The following is an 8712-nucleotide window of genomic DNA, read 5'->3' as shown; positions in this document are numbered from 1 at the left end:
TCAATGGGTGCTACTTATGTTATGCAGAGAGTGAGTCTATGGACCACTTGTTCTTCAAATGTAGTTACAACTCACAGATTTGGAGGTTCATACAAGAGATATATTGCAGGTTTCCACATCTTACCTTGTGGTTGGAATGACTTGATCCAGTGGTGTTCAATTCATTAGACTGCACTAGAAAGCTTAACACATAAGCTTTTACTATCAGTAGCCATCTATTTCATATGGATAGAGAGAAATTGTAAAGCCTTCAGAAATGTTTCTACTCCACCTTACCATATTATTTCTCAAATCAAGACTTGCATCAAATCAAGACTTGTAACAATCAAACTTAAGAAGAGTGCTGATTTGAAGCTAATCACAACTAAACATGATCTTCTTGCAATGTTCGTGCAAGCCAGTTCCATTTCATGTATTCATTCTTGGTTAGTCTCATAGGATTTGATTTTATCAGTACAATATTGGGTTAGCATTGTTGCACCAGTGCTGGTTACTTTGGGATTTCCTTTTGTTGCATGTTATGTTTTTGGGCTGCCTTTGAGTGCAGTTTGTCTGTTATTTCCCCTATTTGGGGAGCCATGTACATTCTCCTTTCTTATATACAAGCTTACCATTAACTAAAAAATAAAATAAAAAATATACAACTGCATGTATTAAGAATGGATGCTTACAATAACTATAAAAAGCACATATTAACACCATATGAAAGGCCAATTTCTGTAATACATCATTAGGTTCTCAAACTGCTTTTTATTCAAGTAGTTTTCAAGCCTCCTGAAAAGGCTAGGATATCTCACTAAAGCCAGCCTACATATATTCTAAAATAAAACATTTCATCACAACAAATTGCAATATTAGTGCACTTGTTCAAAAGTTAGAACTGTGAGAATGCCAAGTGTGACTGAAAGAGCAGTTGGTAATTTTGAATAAAAACCTTCTTTCAAAGAGAAAAATAATATATATAGGCTTATATATGGTGTTTTCTTTTATGTTATTGTCATAATGTTGCTACTATGAGAAAAAGAAAATAAGTGAATATTGATGTTGAACCTGTATTCAACAGGAGTTGTACTCGCGGCTTGTTAACTTATATATATATATATATATATATATATATATATATATATATATATATATCACGCATGCAGATAACTTCCACTGAAATTGAAATTTTTTATTACATAAGTTAACAAGTCGCGAGTACAACTCTTGTGAATAAGCGAATAAATTTTTTATTCACTTATTCACAGTAGCAACATTATAACAATAACATAAAAGAAAGGGTAAAGTGCACTAAACCCCTCTAAACTTTCTTATCTTTCTTAATAAACCCTCCTAAACTATTCGAAAGACATTTAACTCCCCAAACTATCTTATTTGTTGCAAATGTTAAGTGTGCCGTTAGAAATTTGACAGAAATGAAGGCATGCATGTCATGTGAGGGGTCCAAAATTTTAAGAAGACAAAATTGACCCTACAACAGTGAAGGAATAAAATAGGATATATTGTATATATATATATAGAGAGAAAAAACTATATATATATTTTCTGATGTGGCGTGTAATCCCTCCATCTCTTCCTCTTCATTCCCTCTCAACTTTCTTTCTCATCCATCTTTAGCAGCGGTGTGGAGGAGCTATTGTAGTTATGCCGGTCTTCAAGAAACTTCGATGGCGAAGGAGGAGTCGGTGGTGTCGGATCGAGTTGAAGGACAAGTTGCCGGTGCTTCACTTCCAATGAAGAGGCTCGTATTTGTGTGCGGCTGCTGGATCCAAGAGGGGACCCCACCGTCCTTGCCACCACCTTCCCCGGCGGCACCATCCCTCACTCTGCAAAACCCATGACCTATTTTTGGCCTTTCTCTCTCCTTTCTCTATGAACAACCACCATCAGCCACCAACCACCACCATCATCCTAACCCCACCGCCACAATCCCCACCTCGCCAATCACCATAGGACCCATTACCCACAATCAAATCCCACAAAAAAAAAAAAAAAAAAAAAAAAAAAACTAGCGCCACAAATCCAACTGCACAATTGGCAATCTCTCCGCTTTCTTTTCTCTCGACCCCTGCAAATGCAAATACAAATTCAAACCGAAACCGAAACCCAATAGCAACATTTCACCCGTTTTCCTATTTCCAGCCACCGTCAAATTCTTCTCTTTGGGCATTAAATTAACCGCCCAAAACCAATAATTGAAGAATTGAAAAACCTTTTTTTTTTTTTTTCAATCAATTTAATTGGTGGATAGTTTGTCTTTAATTTTTTTACAATTAATTTTTTTTGGACCTGTTGTTTTCTTCCCACTGGTGCGTTTTAGTTTGTCGCCGGTGTGTTTTAATTCTGTTGCATCAATGCACCGCTGAATAGTCTGTGCTCGCCGCCGTGTAGAGCACGCAGACATCATGTCGTCTTCATTTCCTGACTTTTTTGACCAAACTCCGGCGGCAACTCGATCTTTGCCATTCAAAGACTCACTGCCACCGCGTTGCTCCATCTTTGTCTTCTTCCTCAGTGCCAGCGTGAGATTCTCTCTTGGGCTTGGAAAAAGAAAAAGGGAAGCAACACTAAATAAAAAACGAACCAGAATGGATTAAAAAAAAGGTTAGAAAAGGTTGATGTGCTGTCATTTTTTATTGGACGTAAGATTGTATTTCCCACGTCAGCAGTTGAAATTAGAATGACCTTAAAACGTTGTCGTTCAACTTAAGGACTAAAAGGTAATTTTCTTTTTCTGTTAACGGCTGGTTAACTGTTGCAACAAAATGATACTTCTGGGGGTTTTACTTACTTCAGGGGGTTTCTTGCAATCGGGTCATAGTTTAGGGAGGTTTAATGCACTTTATCCTAGAAAACACCATAAAAAGGCTTATTATTATATATATATAGTAGTACTAATTAACGCAAGGTTCTGCCATGTACCTAAGAAGAGTACAAGGCGCGTATTCCTTGGATGTCATCAGTATTCAGATCTCTCCCGATAGGGTTATGAGAATACGTTGCTTACATAATGGCATTCCTATCTCTACTGTGTCCAAGCCCGAGAACATGCCCTATCTCAAGAACTGCAACCGATTCCAAGTCTATTTGGTTCATGCTCCTGGGATTAGTACTCCAATTCTCATCAGCATCGTAGTGGAACCATCATTTTGTTGGGGCAAAAACATGAGCCAATGTGCCACCTGAACCATCAAATGGAGCCCCGTCGTTATGATTACCACGATGGAAACCAATAACAATGTCTCTGGTTGCACCCTGGGGAGCTTCCACAAAAGTGAATGGGCTCACATTTTGCCATTTTTGGAAAGCTCGCGAGCACACAGACCTCAGTGTTTGCAATCCGACAATTTATGCACTGGATTGGAAGCTATAAGTGAGATGGGTTTTTGATAGAGGCCACCTCGGCCTTCCTGGGAAGAATGTGTACTGAGCAACCATGTCTTAAACGTTGGGGTGTTTCATTTTCTGCTTGGGAATGAGTTTGTGGCATTCACAGTATTATCAGGAGCACCATATCTTGGGAGCATCATTTCTTGAATGGTTTCGGAGTCTAAGCTTCCGGTGACCTTCAAGTGATAATTTGATTGTTATGCTTTCACTGCAGCCTCTAAGAGGTCGTCGAACTCGTCATCATTTGCATGGCTGAGATTGCTCACTGTAGTAATAGTCTTTGAATGATGATGAGTACTAGTAGTACCATAGTTCAAGTAGCCAAATTTCTCGGGATAGCGTTTGAGCTCATGAAGGCCTTTCACTGTCTGCACCTTGTGGCATCCCTCCAAATGCTGGAGGAAGTTGAAGCCTTTTTCGGGTGGTTTCGTGTGGTTTTTAGACTGAACGGTGACAAGGAGAAGAAGGAAAGCTCCTAAAAGAAGAGAGAGATTAGGGGCCATTGTAAGTGTGTTGCAAGAACAGAAGAAGGCTACCTTCCTCAAAAAAAAAAAAAAAAAGAACAGAAGAAGGCTTTGTTTTTGTTTTGAGTATGTAATAGAGTCCCCAAGAGTACAAATTTATAGAGGGTAAGTGCGTGTTCCAATTTAAATATTGCAAACAATTTGAAGGGAACTAGAGTTCACATTTAGTCTCATGCAAACAAAGCACTATTTTATTAAAATTCAACAAATTAAAAGAAGGAAGACTGGGGGGTCAATTATTATTATTGTGAAAGAAAGGTGTGGAAAACTTTCACCGGCAAAAATAAAATAAAAATAATGTAAGGACAATGAGGACCGCCAAACTAGAAATTAATGATAGAAGGAAAAAAATTATAGGACAACCCAAGTTAGCAACAAGGATTGAGGACTGGCAAACTAAAATATGAGTGTTTGTTTGTTTAGATTATTATTATTAGTATTATTATTATAATTTCAGAAGTTCAAGTATGATAAAATGGTGTGTTTGTTTGTATAATTTTATCTGTATAGTTTTTCATATTTAAAAAGAAAAAAAAATCCTCATGAAATTTGTTGTTATCATAAAATGGTGTAAAGGGTTTGGCAGAGTGAATACTAATGGCGAAAGAAAGTCTCGTGGGGTACATCGAGAACTAAAAAATAAAAATTTATGTGCATGGTGCGGTGTTAAAAATTTTCTTCTTACTCTCGGACATAACTCAGGTTTTGGATGAAACACATAAATCTTGAGTTTTGCTTGTTGGAATTTATATATATATATATATATATATATATATATTTAAATAATAAAAATTATTTTATGATTCTATGCACTATGTTATCTAAAATAGGATTGCAAGTAATTATTGATACTTGATGGATTGGGTTTGTACTTTCCAATTTGGTGGTCTAGTTGGGAGTATGGTTTTTATACCGTTGGATTGTGGTTTTCCAACTTATTTGGTATGATTTAATTCTAACCATTGATATCTAATTTTCATAATAGGAAGGGAGACTTATGTATGCTTGTTTGTAGAGAAGTCGTTTCCCCCCTGTTGTTGTTATATATAAGGGTTTTAAAATCCTTATTCAACCCTATCGTATCAACAACTCTCAGAAGGGGGTAAAGCGCTCTAATGTTTTGCAGAAATTCATAGGATTATATGGATATTCTAAAGGCATATGTGCGTTAATAATCAATCAGGTACGAGTCTAAATTACTCTTTAATTAATTAAAGTATTCTTGATTTCTATATGGATTAATTTGATTAAAATCCAACAATTAGTATTAGAGTAAGGTTAGAGTAATAATTTTCTATTATAGAAATCACGAAAAATAATTAATTTATTTAACTTAATGAATGATCTATATATAAGGTTTCGCCTCTATAAGTATGAAATATTTGTTCTTCGTAATCGGCAAGGGATGTTTGCTGATTTGGAATTAGTATATATATTTGTTCGAACTTCTGTTGTGATGATTTACTACATAGCGCACTGTTTGTACCGGTTTTCTGTCAGTTTGCGCGAAGCTTTGTTATTGTGATTCGAGATATTCATTGTTCAGTCGATTTTTTGGTTTAAATATTGATCACGATATGCAATTGTACAAGTCTTCATTCAGTGTACATATATTACACTTCCAGATTCCAGACACCCAACTTGTCAAATATATATATTAATATATGAATAATATATAATTGATTTATATTTATACTTTTAAGTACATGACAATTGAATGACACAAATGGAAATTTTTATTATTTTATTATATTTAGGTCATTCATTGATAAAAAGGAATGAATTGTTTAATTAGAATATGAATTTATTCATTGATTTTTTTTTTTTTTTGAATTGTTTATTGGGACAAGTATTGGATGATATTACCTTCTATGATGAAAAAAAAAAAAAAAAGGTTCACTAATTAATGAATCACTGTTGATTGCATGCAGTATTACTTTTTCAGTATATTTATATTGGACACATTATTTGGGTTTCAGTATCTTGATAACCATGCTTGACTAATTTAAAAGATTTTAATAACTTTTGTTATTGTTTTAAAGAAAGCACTGTGATACCTAATGTTGTATCAAATTTTTGTCCAATGATTTTTATTGATTATTGTTATTATAATGATCAATTAGTATTTTCTTTAAATCTAGTTAAAGAAATGAAAATTGTATGCATCAAGATAGTTTTTTATTTGAAGCAAGAATAAATAATGATTAGGAATTGTCCTTTTGGATTCCATTTGCATGCCAAAGGAACAAAGGTCTTTTCTTCATAAATATATATATGCATTATTTTGTATATATAACAGTACAGTTTTGTAGCAGTGTTTTACTAGTTATATTGCATAAATCATGTGGTAATTGATGAACATTAAAATATAAATGTTATAAATTCTTCTTGGAATTTATTTTTTGTACATGAATTAATATGACTATTTTGTGCACATGGAATTTGACCAACATGGATAAATTATTGCATGTAATATATACATGTATAAGTGATTTATTGGTTTAATGTGAAACTGCGTGTCGGTTTAGTCACGCACTGTGTCCAATGCTTTTATTGAGCAATTCATGATATTTGTTCAATTTTAAATTGAAAACTTATGGGGGCAGCAAGGGTTTTTTTTTATTTATTTATTTATCCAATTGATTTAAAGATTTAATTACTTTAAATTTGTTCATCGGATATATAATATACAAGCATCAAGTTTTTTTTTTTAATTAAAGTATATAAAGAATTGAGATTTTAAATCTTGATTGATGTGCATGTTATTATTATATTGTTCACTATAATTTCTTAAGATGTATAAGGAGGCTTTATTTTATTTGTATTAAAGCCATTTATATTACAGTGAAATCAAGTATTCCATAATATTTGGGTTTAGTTTATATTCATTATAAACAAATTGTTGAACTTAAATATATAGAACTTATGCAGTTTAGATTCTTCCTTGGGGTTTAGGAAGACCGGTAAAGTGACCATTTCAAATGTGGTAGCCAAAGTAGGTGATGCCTGCCAAAAGGTGACACGCTCATGGAGGTTATTATTATTATTTTAAATTTTTTTTTAAGACATTGGTCTTATTGAGGTCTCACAGTGCACTTACCTACATAAGGGTATTAGTTCTGTCAAAAGGTGATCAATGTCTTAGTGTGGGATAAGTGAGTAGAATATTTGAGAGTGCTTGAATTATAACTAAATAACCTCTTGCCATAAGGTAGTGGAAGTGTTTAGCAATAAATTTAATTATAATCAAATAGGTCTATGTGCGATTTTATCGCAAGTTTGGGGGTAAAGTAAAATCTAAAATTCTGCCAAAAGATGATTTTTAGATGGCATTTTATCTATTCCCGTAGGGTGGACAGTTTTGCACTTAGTAAAACACCCTGAGAAATTCGGCTTAAAACCCCAAGCACGAATTAAAGTAATAATCCCTAAAACTGTGACGTACTATTTTATATGTTGTTTATGTGGTGTTATTCAATATAACATTTATTCAGGTTACAGACACTTCTGCAATTTAAAGATAGCTCATAGGGATTGAACCATTGAATGGTTAAAATTATATTGCCTAGAAGATAGGTGTTGATATTATATTGGGTTTCTTAGACCACGAGTCTATGTTTTTTGAGGAAGAAACTCATATGCCCAGTTTAGAGTCTTCTTAGCTAGAAAATTATTGCATTTTTAAGTGGACTAAAGGTATTACGATGCCATTAGGTTCATTTATAGTTCTATTGGTGATACTATTCAGGGTAGTATTATGATTTTTTGATACTGCCAATAAGCTCCTTGATTTAATCAAGAAAGAGTTAAATGTGGCATTAATCAGCTATTAGCATTTTGTGTGATTGAAGGGGAGTGACTCATGGGCATTAAAAATGAGTCAGCTCATCTTATCATGGCAGCAATAAAAGTTTCAAGAAGAAACTAGGCGGCAAGAAAATGAATAAGGCTAAACAGAATAAAGAAGGCAGAACAATACATGAAAAGACATTGATCATGGAATGATAAATGTTGATCCTATAGAAATAAAAGGATATAAAAAAGAAAAGGTTATTATGGTGGAAAAGAAAGCCAAAGCAGGAAAGAAAATTGCCATGTTAATATTTGAGCCTAACTTGGTAAAAGTATAGGTATAGACATAGTGGATGGATTCGGGTGTAATCCTACATGCTTCTTGTTTTTCAATGACTTAATGCCTTCCGAATAAAATCGTGTTTTGGTTATAGAGGATTCATTTATGCTATGCATAGGATATTGGGGAATGTCTCTCAAAAGAGACTTGAACGCTCGGTCAATGATGAGATTATTCGGTCACAAATTTTATGCATTGGTTGTGTCAAAGGATAGATGCTAAGAAACGCAATTTTGAGGCTGATCGATCATTTGGTCGTTTGGACTATATTTATACCGATATTTGTGGTTCATTTCTTATTGTAACTCATTTGCAGCAAAAGTATTTCATTGTCTTCATTGACGAGTTCTCAAGGTATGATAGTGTACTTAATCCTCCAGAAGTCCGAAGCACTTGATGTGTGTAAAATCTTCTAGACTAAAGTTGAAAGTAGTTGGTATAAAGATTATGGTATAAAGATCAAACTAAGGTGGTGAGTTTTATGGGGAGAATGGATAAGGATAGTGTAAATTGTAGTACTTTCAGTACATACTTAAAGAGCAATGCATTGTGCCACAATACACCACTCCTAGTTTTCCTGTACATAATAAAGTTATAGAAAATAGAAAGTGTAGGGATGTCTTATAGAGACAAAATTATATAATGCAGATATTAAGGAGTTTA

General features: G+C 33.8%; 1 pseudogene; it reads right to left on the bottom strand.

The window, feature by feature from the left end:
* Positions 1–3006: 3006 nt before the first annotated feature.
* LOC132316114 (metalloendoproteinase 2-MMP-like) lies at positions 3007–3896 on the bottom strand (annotated as a pseudogene).
* Positions 3897–8712: the final 4816 nt, after the last annotated feature.

The sequence above is a fragment of the Cornus florida genome, unplaced genomic scaffold (genome assembly GCF_030987335.1).
Source record: "Cornus florida cultivar Cherokee Brave unplaced genomic scaffold, ASM3098733v1 CherokeeBrave_3.0.0_Hap2_Chr07, whole genome shotgun sequence".
Classification (NCBI taxonomy): Eukaryota; Viridiplantae; Streptophyta; class Magnoliopsida; order Cornales; family Cornaceae; genus Cornus; species Cornus florida.
Note: the sequence above shows the minus strand (reverse complement) of the source record. Positions and strands in the feature narration are given on the sequence as shown.